This window comes from Pongo abelii, chromosome 1 (assembly GCF_028885655.2).
Source record: "Pongo abelii isolate AG06213 chromosome 1, NHGRI_mPonAbe1-v2.0_pri, whole genome shotgun sequence".
Classification (NCBI taxonomy): Eukaryota; Metazoa; Chordata; class Mammalia; order Primates; family Hominidae; genus Pongo; species Pongo abelii.
Genome location: NC_071985.2, coordinates 28,958,291 through 28,972,055, shown reverse-complemented (window position 1 = coordinate 28,972,055; position 13,765 = coordinate 28,958,291). Strand labels below are relative to the sequence as shown.

The 13,765-nt window shown below is 40.6% G+C and overlaps 1 pseudogene; it reads left to right on the top strand.

Annotated features, from left to right (window-relative positions):
- Positions 1-10,097: 10,097 nt before the first annotated feature.
- On the top strand, positions 10,098-11,029 carry LOC100457747 (PRELI domain containing protein 3B-like; annotated as a pseudogene).
- The last annotated feature ends 2,736 nt before the right edge of the window (positions 11,030-13,765 follow it).

Genomic DNA, 13,765 nt, shown 5'->3' with positions numbered 1-13,765 from the left:
TCTTATTGGAAAGCTGCTGATCAACAGTTTCAGGGTTTTTTTCTATCTAATGGGAGACTGCCTTTCCCTGGCACTGGCTGCATTCAATTACTATTTTAGAGAGACAGTTTTACAACTGCCTGACCATCATGTAATTGTTGGCTGACATTCCTACTGGTGGTTGGGGGTAGGTGGGGAAGGCTTTCCTGCCCTGCTCATGTCTGACTAGCTACCTCCTGTAACAGAGCGAACTATTTGTGGGAGAGGACAGGGATGGTCTTCACAGAGATTATTATCACCAGCCATGTTGGCTAAGATTTGAAACAAACTCTAGATTCAGGTGGATCATTGGAGTGTGGGTAGCACTGTTTTACTATAAGACAAGTTTCCAGGAAAACAAACTGGTTTGAAATTTTGAATGGAGGTAGTTTATTGGAGAGTGCTCTTGGGAACAATGCTTACAAGGATATGAGGGAAGGATGATTCAGCAGAAGGAAAAGTGAAGTTGTAGTGCCTTTGTAACAGAGGTCTCACTCAATACCATAATTGAAATCTCATTCAATTCATAGAGCCCTGAAACTTGAATGGTTGTTCAAAGATGTCCCAATAAGGCAATAAGACTTGGGCTTTTGCTACCATGCTGATCAGCTCTTAGATATGGGCTACCCCCCAAAGAAAGACTGTAATCTTGGGCAAGGCAGCTCCCTTTGGTTGATGGCCTTCCTGAATGGAGGATCTGGGTGGCACACCATAGCACCTTCTATAGACTATAAGGCAGAAGTTCAGCTATATGAATCAAGCAGACAATATCTTGAATAGATAACCATAGTTCACTCTAATAGTATCAGATGAGAGCATCTAGGCTACTTTACATCTTCCCTTAACACCCTCACTTCACTCCATTCCATTCCACTTCAACATACTGTTGGTGAAAAAAACCCAAACTCTGAAGTATTTAAAGAGGCTTACTCTGAGCCAATTTGAGTGACCATGGCCCGGGGAACAGTCTCAAGTGTGCCTGAGGTGATTGACTTACAGTTTGATTTTACCTATTTTAGGGAGACAAAAGTTACGAGCAAAGACATAAATCAACACACCTCAGGTATACATTGGTTTGGCCCAGAAAGGTGGAACATCTTGAAGGTGGGTTGGGGGTATGCTTACAGATCATAAGTGGATTCAAAGATTTTTCTGAGTAGCAGTCGATTGAGAGAGTTACGCTTTGTCTAAAGACTTTCAGTCAGTAGAAAGAAATGCTTAAGATGAGAGGGGTTGTGGAAACCAAGGTTCTTGTTATGTAGCTGAAGCCTCCAGGTAGCAGTCCTCAGACAGAATAAATGGTAAATGTTTCTTTTTGGACCTTAAAAGTTGTCAAACTCGGCCAGACATGGTGGCTTACACCTGTAATCCCAGCACTTTGGGAGGCTGAGGCAGGCAGATTACAAAGTCAGGAGTTCAAGACCAGCTGGGCCAACATGGTGAAACCCCATTTCTAATGAAATGCAAAAATTAGCCAGGCATGGTGGCACATGCCTGTAATCCCAGTGACTCAGGAGGTTGAGGCAGGGAATTGCTTGAACCCAGGAGGTGGAGGTTGCAGTGAGCTGAGATCACGCCACTGCACTCCAGCCTGGGTGACAGAGCACGACTCTGTCTCAAAAAAAAAAAAAAAAAAAAAAAAAAGGTGTCAAACTCTTAATCTCTGCTAGATCTGGGAAATGCCTGGCGGCGTTAATGGAGGCTCTCTATAAATGCAAATTTCCCCCACAAAAGATGGCTTTGCAGGGCCATAACAAAATACGTCAAATATATTTTGGGGTAAAATATTTTGATTTCCTTCAAGATCTGCTTTCATGTGTGCTATACTAAAGACAGGATGGAATTTGGTACAGTCTGCTTCGTCAGTCTTTTGATTTCTATTTTAATGTTAGTGCTGGTCAGTTGTGTATAATGAGGTTTGTCCAGCCTCCCTTCCAGTCATGGCCTGGGATGCAGTTTTTCAGGTTTCTATGGGATCTCACTGGCCAAGAGCGGGTTTGTTCAGTTGGTTGGAGGAATTAAGATTTTATTTTTTGTTTACAAAACAAACACACATGCTGATGAAAATGGGATTCCAGTATGAGTTCAGTTTGAGTCAGTAACTAGTCAGGGTTAAATGTTGAGGATGCAGGTCTTTCCTGTTGATAGATGCAGGAGGCAGATAAGGGAGAGGGTCCCCAGGGAATCTCTGACCTGCCTGCACACTGGGAGAATGGGGTGGAGCCAGGGCAAGTTCATGCTGTGTACAGGGGTGAGGAGCCTAGCCTCTGCAGTTCTGTGTGTGGCCTGGAATCAGTTGGTGAAGTGGGAGTCCTTGTTAGCAGGATCCCCTCTCGCTTTGCTGGAAGTTTTTTTCTTCCTTTTTCACCCAATAAATTTCATTCCCTTCACCCTTCAATGTGTCCGTGTTCTTAATTCTTCCTGGTCATGTGACAAGAACCCAGTTTTAGCTGCACTAAGGAGCAAAGTTCTGCATCACTATCTGCAGCTGAGCAGAAGAGACAAGGCAGTCATGGACTCCAGAGAGCAAAAATATTACCATTAAAAACCAGAGATTTATAGATCTGAAATGTGGAGGCCATATAAATTATGTTTCTATTTAAATAAGAAATTCCAACTCCTTATCAACCCCTTCAATTCTATCACTCATAGAATTACAGAACAGTCATTTATTCATTCTTTAAATATTTCTAAATTAATTATTATATGCTAGGCACTGAGCTAGAGTCCAAGAATTCAAAAAATAAAACATAGTTCCTGCTTTTAAGGGCTTTGCAGCTAATGGGGAAAACAGATAAGATAGGACTGTGGCATGAATGCTGCTTACTGGGTTTGCTAGGGTCATGGAGTGCACTTTATTAAATAGACTATAGGGCTTTCCTGTCTGCATTTCTGTCAATGTTGCATTTAACAGCAGTTGAAATGGGCCTTTTTGTGCTTGGAGTGGTCTACAATTTAAACTTAAGATCTGGTTAAAATTGTCTGACTTCAATTTGAAGATAAAAAATTACATTATGGTATAAAAGACAGTAACTGCAGTCAATGATTAAGCAATGTCCCTCTAAAATTATCCAAGGGCTTATTTAAGTGTACTGTTAAAATATTTTGGAACTCTAAGAATTGCTGAAACAGAGCATGTCTTTCCAAGTTTCTATCTTTGTCCTCATGTGTTCTCTTCTATGTATGTTTGCCCTGGGGCTTAAGAATGAAGTAACTTTTTTAATGTGAGTTAAGAATGAAGTAACTTTTTAAATGTGGTTCCAGTTGAAAGGTATGATTCCTGATTCCCCAACATTCTGATTTTTAAAATCTGCATTTGTTTGTATCTTATTTGGGAAGGAATTTATCAGATCTTCCATAGCACACATCATTTTCTAACATGCTATGTAATTTACTTATTCATTATATTATTTATTGTCTTTATGACCTTGCTGGAATGTAAACTCCGTAACAACAAAGATCTTTGTTTTTCTCAATGTTGTATCCCTCCTTCCTAAAAAATACTTGTCATGTGGCGTATATTAATATTTCATAAATGTGTGTCGAATGAATGAAATAAAAGATAAAGGAAGACCAGTTCCACAGACCATTGATGATGATGTGCTATGAATGGAAGAGTATAAATAACGCAATTACCTGCACCCACTAAATAAATTACAGTATGTTAGGAAGCTCACCATTTGTCTTCCCATAGAATGACCCACCAATAGCTCCTGAACTTGGAGTTTTTCCTAATAGTATGTCATCTTAGTTTTCTAGTTCAGACTTCTCTGATCAGGCCCATTTCACCATGTGTATCTTAGGCCGGTTAGATATGGTTCATTTCATATCACATGGATCCACTATAACTCCTTTGAGATGATCTGGTACATATAAACCAAACCAAGTTAGAGGCAGAGGGAGGCTTGCTTCATTTGCATGTCTAATACCACAGAAAAACAACAGACTTCTTCTAAAAATGCGTAACTGATAAATGGAAATACTTCAATATTTCCACCTTATTTGCCAGAATTGAGTTAGTTTATCTTACCTAGTTAGAGTGCAAAGGCAGATTACTTCAAAAGTATATTTCTTTGATAGGACTACCTTGAAATTTTGACCTAAAAGATACGGGATTATTAAGTCTTTTTCTGTTAATTAAATGTTCTTTTTGAATATCCAATATAGTTGAATGAAAGTGATGGTACAATGGCTTTTACTCTCTGAAGTTCAAGCAATGCATGACCATCCCACAAAGAGAACCCACTATTTTCACAAATAGAACCCACTTGAGAATGGAATAATCCATTTGTGTTTAGGGAATAGGACTGTCCCAGTGCAAAGATGTGGCTTGCTTCAGAGCTAAAATTCATCAGATTGATCCCATTAAAATAGAACTTATGTGAGAGTAATGAATTTTAAAGCCCCAAAAATAATTTTTTGAAGTTATAAATACAAGCAAACAGTGAGTTGAATTATTAACTTTAATAAATTTATCATCATAAAAGTATGTTTTAATTTGACTTCAATGGTTTTTAGCCCTGGATTCAAACCAGGATGCTGTCATCCGAAAAGACGATCTGTGATCAAGAAAGAAACATGTTGGGGTTTAGAAAACTGGGAGTTCAATACTGTGGAAACAGTTTTGAGACTCTAAATCTGAAAACTGAGAAATGTTTAGGCATGAGGAGGTGGTAGACAGTGCCATCGTATATGCATTATATCAAGGGATACCATTCTGAGTGCCCCAGTCCATGCCGGGCAGAGGCTTTGAGGATAGGGCAGCAGCTGTTGGAAAGTCGCATGGTATGAGGATACTGCTGAGCTTGCTAACACAGGAAAGTTGCTTCCAGGGTCTATGTTCCATTTTGCTTATATGCCTGCTGGTCTTGGGGCCTCCTGAAGACCTGCAGAAGAAAGCAATTAAAGGTAGGCAGTGGAGATATAAAGCACAGATTTTGAAACCAGATGACATCCCTCATTAGAGATGACTTATTTAACCTCTTTCATAGTTATGGAGAGGCAATCTCAGCACCTCTCATGGCAGATTTGAGATTCCCTTTGGTTATGGCCACCTCATATTTCCACTAGTGAATAGAATAGTTCCCACCAACTGTTCTCTCGGCTTCTTCATGTTTGTTCTCCAAAATTACCCAATACCTATCCCACCCCTACCTTAAGTGGCCCAGTGTAGTTTTACCATCCTTTAAGATAAGTTCCTTTCTTTAGGCCTCAAGCCAGCTAGGTGGACTCTCAGTGTTCTTGTTCCTGAGGACAAGAATCTTCTCAGGCTGGTACACAGCCTCAGCCTCACAGTTGAAGCTAATCTTACAGACGACCCAGTAGGTAGCCTAAGAATATGCTTGATATACCAGAAAAAGTAAGGCAATATATTTTTCAAAATATTTGTTAAAACTTTGCTAATTTCTATATTTTACTTGGCTTTGCATTAGTATTATTTTTTATTAGGAATTTCGTATGGGAAGAATGTTGGAGCACCTCTTAATCTTTTTTGGTGCTTAAGGCCTGCAAAAGTCTTTGTTTGGCTCCTACCCCACCCCTAAAGTTCTTTATTATCTTTTCTCTGGATCATGCACCTATATTTTCTTAAACTAGTCTGCGTTCTTTTAACTTGAGGCAACTGACCCAACCTCTGCTGCCGTTTTCTCAGATCCTGCTTTTCTCACTGCTCTCAATTTTTGCCTCTTTTTGATGTCAGTTCCACTGCCCTATCTATAGAAGCTACAAACACCCCTATAAAATCTGTTGACCCTATGTTCTATTTCCTTCTTGTGACAACCCATTACCTCCCAAACAAATGAATTCATAAACATTGATCTAGACTAGTTCTTTTCTACAGCTAAAGTGGGATGGCTATACTACACATATCTTTGCATAGATCCTTCCTAAACTCTCTCTCACCCTAACACCTGCTCCCTTCAGCTCTGCATAACCAGTTGGAGCCTGAGGTGGGTGTGGGGTGAAGAAGAACAGCTCATCTAAAATTTTCTAAAATCATCCATCATCACCAATAGAAGCAGATCCATGCGGTATTAACAGCTGGCATGGTGACCCAGCAAGTTTGATAAAATGCATATTTTTACCTATACAGGGTGATGAGAAAATGTTACCACTTCACATGGCAGCATTATAATTAGGTCTATAATCAACAAACACCTGGGGAATAAATGAATATGTGTCTTTGTGTGCATATGTATGTGAGATACAGAAAGGATTTAAATATATTTGTTTCTTGCTGAAGGACCTGTTTTGTACTACATAGTGTTTCACTGAGACATGGAAGTGTCTCCTGGTCGAATGACAATGGGTCATATGTAATTTGTCCTCACCAAACCTGCCCTGTATATATATTTATATCCTCTCTAGTTGTCTTCTGTCTAGTAGCATGGAAGAAGAGCTGGAATCACAGGCTCAGCAACCCTGTTGGCAGGTTCATACCATCAGTTGTATTTTTTGTTTATATTAATGCCTTTAAAATTGATACTAGTAATATTTAATACATTCTTACTATAAATTATTCAAATAATATCAAGTACAAGAAATATATAGACAGAAATGTGAATATCTTCATTCCTCCCACACTGCCTTATCTACCTAGAGGGGAGAATGTCAACATTTTGCCAAATCTCTGCTATGGTCTAAATGTTTGTATACCCCAAACTTCACATGTTGAAACCTAATCACCAAGGTAATGGTATTAGAAGGTAAGATCTTTGGGAGATGGGACTAGTGCCCTTATAAAAAAGACTTGAGGGAACCTGTTTGCCCCTTTTGTGAAGACACAGGAAGAAGGCGCTACTCATGAGGAACAGGCACTCACAGACACTGAATCCTTTCGATGGCAGTGGCTGCTGCCATCATGCCGGCTGCAGCAGGGAAGTGCAGCTGGGGCTGCAAGCTCCAGGAAGCAAGTGGGAGCCCCGCCCCTTCTGAGTTGGGATGGGAGCTCCCCGTGCTGCCGCAGCTGCCCAAACCACAGCTGCAGACAGGAGCCCCGACAGGGGCTGCAGCAGCACAAACTGCAACTGTGGATCCGAGCCTCCCTGTGCTCTTGGGGGAGCTGGGAACAAGTAGGATCTGCCCTCCCAGGTGTAGCTGCAGCTGCAGCACCTGTGGCTGCAGACTTGGGCCTCCGGCTTCAGGAAGTCGGTAGAAGCAGGGAACAAGCAGGAAACTTGTCCCTTCCATGTTGGTGGGGCGGGAGCTCCCAGGTGCAGCTGCTGCTGCCCTCCCAAGTACAGGACCTGGAGATCTCTGCAGCCTGCACCCTTGGGAGCCCTTGGGCACCCCAGGAGGGTCCCCCCTCACCCCCCGTCCCTGCAGGCTCAGGGGTGTCTGCTCCCACTGTCTGGCTTCTCTCGGCTCCCAGCACCCTCTCCAATCTCAGAGTGGGGTTGGAGCCAAGCCCCAGGGCCATGAATGGCAGCAGGAGGCAGACAAGAGCCCTAGACAGAAGGGGTGGGGTCCCCAATAAGGCCCCACCCTCAGGCAGTGGAGGGCCTGAAGGCTGGGGACTGGGCTGCCAGTTTCTGCCACCAGAGTGGGAACTCGGGGTGCCTCTTCCAGCCTGCTCATGGCCGCCCATGGACCAGTCAGCACACACTTCCTCCCCTCTGAGGTCCATAAAAGCCCTGGGCTCAGCCAGAGTAGGGCAGAGGATGGCTGGAGGACGAAGGGTGCAGACAGACAGGCCAATCAGCTGCAGACAGGAGTACCCTTTCCACTGACAGTTGCAGAGATGACCTGCTAGCAGAGAGGAGCTGCTCTGTCTGCTGAGAGTTTCAGAGACCTACAAAGACATCTGAATGACTTGCCTGCATGGAGGAGCCACCCTCTCCAGGACCTCCTCTCTGCTGGGAGCTGAACATTCGACAGGATGACCTGCCTACAGAGAGGAGCTACCCACTCTTCTGAGCTGTTCTATCACTAAATAAAACTCTTCTTCACCCTTCACTTGTCTGGATGCAGGACAAGAACTTGGGCAAAGGCACCATGGCCACAGAGGTTTCCTGTCAGAGAAATCAACACTCCAGAGATCCCGTTAACATTTTGGTTCCTTGATCTTGGAGTTCCCAGCCTAGAACTGTGAGCAACAAATTTCTGCTGCTTTTAAATTACCTAGCCCGAGGTATTTTGTTATAGCAGCCTAAGTGGATTAAGACAACATCTTTTGGTCTTTGGTCTTTTTAAAAAATGCATTTATACATATGCACTATATACCACACAGTTTTGCTATTTGTTTTACACACATGATAATAATACATGGATTGTTATTCAACCTGTTTTTTTTTTTCATTTAACAATAGGTCTTTAGAGCTTTGCACATCACTGCAGTCAGCTAGCTCTAGCTCCTTCTTATAATGACAACCAGTATTTCATATTATGCATATAATATGTATTGTCTGATCATTTCTCTATGTAACCAATAATGAATGTTCTTGTATACATCTTCGTGAAGCTATGTAAGTATTTCTTTAGAATAGAGTAATTGCTGAATGAAAGGGTATATACATTTTTCTAAAGTGATCTTTCAGATTCACTCCCTTCTATATTTTATATTTCCTATCCATTTCTGCTACAACATTTAATATTTTCAATTATTTTAGTTGATACCATTCTGATAGGCAAAATTGGTACACTTGTTCTAATTTGCACTTTTCAGATGAGACAGTAAATTGGATATCCTTTTATTCTCTTTATACTTTTTTCTGTAAAATTTCCTTTCCATCCTTTGTCCATTTTTTAAATAGGCTATTTGGAATTTCCTTATTAATTTGTAAGAATTCAATGCATGCTAGATTATTAACTTTTTTCTGTAAATTTTCCTTTCCATCCTTTGTCCATTTTTTAAATAGGCTTTTTGGCATTTCCTTATTAATTTGTAAGAATTCAATGTATGCTAGATTATGAACTATTAGCCCTTTAAATATCTTGCAAAGTTTTCTCCCTGTAATGTAACTTAATTTTACATATGATGTCTCTTACTGCATTGAAGTTTTAATTGATCTAATCTACAATTATTTTTATGGCTTTTTTTGCCTTGTTTAGAAATGATTTCCTTGTTCCAAAGTTAGAAAAATACCCTACTGTATTTTCTTCTCACATACATTTCAGGAATAACTTTTAAATTTATTTGGAGTTTATTTCAGTGAGTGCCATTAGGTATGGAGTCAATTTTTTCCCCAAATATATATTAATGGTTATTTCTCTTAACACAATTTGGTAAATTTCTTCAGCTGACTTAAAATGTCACTTTTATCATAAACTAACTTTTAAAATATACCTAGGTCTGTACCTAGACATTGGCTTAGAATTCCAATTTCCAGAAAATTTGGCACATAACATTCAACATTGAGAAATAGCCTAGGAAACTTGAAGAAAAAAACACAGAAAGTAGAGATACACAAAATACAAAATGATAAAGGGGAAATAACCACATTAGAAGAACCATTTAAGATGGCTGAAATCTATGCAAATGAATTTTAAAACCTGGATAGAAATGAATAACTTTCTAGAAATTCACCACATTTATCAAAAGTGACTCCAGGAGAGACGGAAAATCTAAACAGTCTGATTTTTATAGAAGAAATCAAGAAAACTTTCAAAGAGTTACACCCCCGTCAAGGCAACAAGACCAATAGTGTTACAGATGAATTTGATAAAGGCATTAAAGGGCATATAATTCCAATGGCTTTTTTTTTTTTTTTTTTTTTTTTTGAGATGGAGTCTTTCTCTGTTGCCCAGGCTGGAGTGCAGTGGGGGTGGAGCCCTAGCCAGGGACCCGCCTTTCTCTACCCACGACTTCCCTTCCCCGCTTCCCTATCATTTAAAGGGACCACACTGTTCCCTTCTCAGCACTCCTATATCAAAACCTCCATATTCTCTTTATGAGACAGATATAACTGGGCTGCGCATCAGGAGGTTCCTCATGTTAAGCCTGAGAACAGCTCAGAAGAGTGGGTAGCTCCTCTCTGTGTTCTGCGGGCTGGCTGGGGTGCTGGGGGTGGGCCGGGGCAGGTGTAAACTCTGCACCTCATTGTTCCCTGGCACCACCAGACATTGTTCAGGCCACCAGCACCATGAAGATCTGGACTTTGGAGCACGTCTTTGACCACCCATAGGAAACTGTTACAACAGCTTCAATGCAGAAATACCCAAACCCTATGAGCCCAAGTGTGGTTGGAGTTAATATGTTGGACAGACATATAGATCCGTCTGGAAAGTTGCACAGCCACAGACTTCCCAGCACAGAGTAGGGACTGCTGTCCATTGTGAAGTCTCTTATTGGTGCAGCAAGAACCAAAACATGTGTGCAAGAACATTCTGTTGATCCTGTAGAGAAAGCAATGGAACTTAAATCTACCAATATTTCATTTCAAATATGGTTTCAGTAGATGAGAGACATATAAAAACCACATCCTCAGGACCCAGAAGGAACCATTTTGACTCAAAAAGCCGTAATCACCATGAAAGGAGTTAGCCTCAGTGGTTACCTTGAAGGACTGATGGTAAGTACGATATCCTCAAGTGCTAGTGAAGGTGAAGAAGCAGTGGAATGGGTAATACACAAATTAAATGCTGAGAGTGGGCTGGGCGTGGTGACTCATGCCTGTAATCCCAGCACTTTGGGAGGCCAAGGCAGGTAGATCACCTGAGGTCAGGAGTTTGAGACCAGCGTGGCCAACATGGTGAAACCCCGTCTCTACTAAAAAATACAAAAATTAGCGAAGCATGGTGGTGGGTGCCTGTAATCCCAGCTACTCAGGAGGCTGAGGCAGGAGAATTGCTTGAATCCAAGAGGCGGAGCTTGCAGTGAGCTGAGATCTTGCCATTGCACTCCAGCCTGGGCAACAAGAGCAAAACTCCGTCTCAAAAAAAAAAAAAAAAAAAAGCAGAGATTGAAGAATTGACAGCCTTGGCAAGAGGAAGCAATGGCAGCAGCAGCATTTGCAGAAAGGGGATCCTGAAAGTTAACAGACAACATTGGGTACCCCAGGTCTCTCCAAGCTGACCATATATTTATTTGTCATTTAAAAATTACAACTATACTTTAGGTAGTTTTTTTTTGTTAAGCTGATATAAGGCTATGTGACTTTTGATCAAAACAGAAAGGCTTCTAAATAAAAGGGATCATCTGAAATTAATGTTTGAAATTACTGTCTGATTTTGAGGGTTCCAGTATTTATGTGAAAAATTAACAAGAAGTCCTTGGAAATTGGTATTGACATTAAATCTCTTTAAGGTAGAATTTTAAAGCTTTCCATACATTGGAACTCCACCTGCCTTTGGACCGACCCCAGAACAGAACAGAGCCACTTCCTATTGCCCTGCTGCTGTATACGCTTCAATAGCTTGCACAAGGGAACTCACTCAAAAGGAGAAATTGCGTAGTTTTAAACTATATTTTGTGTAAAATAACTTGCTCTGCTATAAACCACCATTAAAAACCAGTGTTTTGATTTGGTACTTAAATATTTTGGGAGTGAAAATTGTCACTAAAGTAACATATGACTCCAACAAAAGTATGGTTTTGTGTTATGTTTTGTTTAGTTTTGAAACAATGTCTCGCTCTGTCACCCAAGCTGGAATGCAGTGGAGCAATCTCAGCTCACTGCAACCTCCCCATCCCAGGTTCAAGCGATTCTTGTGCCTCAGCCTCCCAAGTAGCTGGGACTACAGGCATGCACCACCACTCCTGGCTAATTCTTGTATTTTCAGTAGACATGAAGTTTCGCCATGGTGGCCAGGCTGCTCTCGAACTCCTGGCCTCAGGTGATCTGTCCACATTGGCCTCCCAAAGTGCTAGGATTACAGGCATGAGCCACTGCGCCAAGCCAGAATATGGTTTCATTATATTAAAAAGTACAGTAGGCCAGGCACGGTGGCTCACGCCTGTAATCCCAGCACTTCAGAAGGCTGAGGCAGGGGGATCACGAGGTCAGGAGATCGAGACCATCCTGGCTAACATGGTGAAACCCCTTCTCCACTAAAAATACAAAAAATTAGCCAGGTGTGGTGGCGGGCGCCTGTAGTCCCAGCTACTCGGGAGGCTGAGGCAGGAGAATGGCGTGAACCCGGGAGGCGGAGCTTGCAGTGAGCCGAGATTGCACCACTGCCCTCCAGCCTGGGTGATAGAGCGAGACTCCATCTCAAAAAAAAAAAAAAAAAACTGTATTGATTTGCCAAAGTTTGTAACTTAGTAAAGGTATTATCTTCCTTGGATTTGTACTTTGTGATTTAGTATGCTGTACCATGGGCTGGTTATGTTAACTGAAAACGTAAAGTCATTACCTGAGTTTTGCAGCACTCTAACTTAAACAGAACAGCTGTTCACATCTTTTAGCACTTCACATTTGCCTAGCTTAAAAATTGCCGTGTGTCAAAATCATGGTTTGTAATTGCTAAGGCATGATATGTCAGGTCATTTGAATATAATTACTTTTTGAAGTAGTTGTGACCACAAAACACGTTTTTCACATGAAGGAACTGTAAATCATTTGAAATTACTCAAATGATGTTTTGTTCTGAAGCATGAATCCCAGGTACTTAATGTATTTAATAATATGGTGCCACTGCAGAGTTTGGGGGCAGTGGGGAAGAAGAAGAATAATGATGGGGGGAGGATTGGCCTGAAACTAACCACTAAGTGAACTGCACTGCAGCTTTTATTTGTGGGAACCCCTTGTTTGGGATCTCAGAGGGCAGCTGCAAACTGAAAAACAATCCAGTAAATATGCTTTGTTTAATATTTCATAGCAGGCAATAATCAACCACTTAATAATAGCTATGACATTTGCAACTGTTGCATACAAAGTATTTTTGCTAGAAGATGACTAGCTCTCGCTTTTATTTTACAGTGCTTAATGTGATAAACTTCTAGTCATGTTTCCTATCAAAGAGATCAGTTAATATATGTACATAAACCACAGAAACAGTATAACAAACTATTTTAAAATTATCATTTTTCTACCTCAAATATGTTTAGCTTAAGACTTCTTAAGACTTTATAAAAGCAGGTTAAATTTAATAAGATTTCTGATTTTTTTTTGTAACTGGAGATAGTTTTTACCAGTGAAATAACATTTCAGCTAAATAAAACTTTGCTAAATATTGATATTTGATAAAAAGTTACCTTGTATAATTTCTACAAATTATCCTTGTTCTGAAAAGGTGTAATGCCCTAATAATAAAAGATTTTTAAACAAATTCTTATCTTTTGATTTTTTAAACTCTGATCTAACGATACAATTTTATAAATTTTCATTTTCCAGTGCAGTTAGTTACTTTTTCTTTTCTTTTCTTTTTTTTTTTTTTTTTGAAACAGAGTCTTTGTCTGTTGCCCAGGCTGGAGTCCAGTGGCGCCATCTCAGCTCACTGCAAGCTCTGCCTCCCCGGTTCACACCATTTTTCTGCCTCAGCCTCCCAAGTAGCTGGGACTACAGGTGCCCACCACCACACCCGGCTAATTTTTTTTATTTTTAGTAGAGACGGGGTTTCACCATGTTAGCCAGGATGGTCTTGATCTCTTGACCTCGTGATCCACCCACCTCGGCCTCCCAAAGTTAGTTACCTTTTTAAAAAAATAGCTGGCAATTCATAGCTTTTACCTGTTAAATATAAATGCATAACAAGCAAATGAATTTAAAAGGACAAAACTGGAATAAAGTGTTAATAAATGAAAATCTTGGACTATTTAATATTAAAATTGAAATGCGAATTAAGAAAAACTTGTGTTAATAAAAACTTT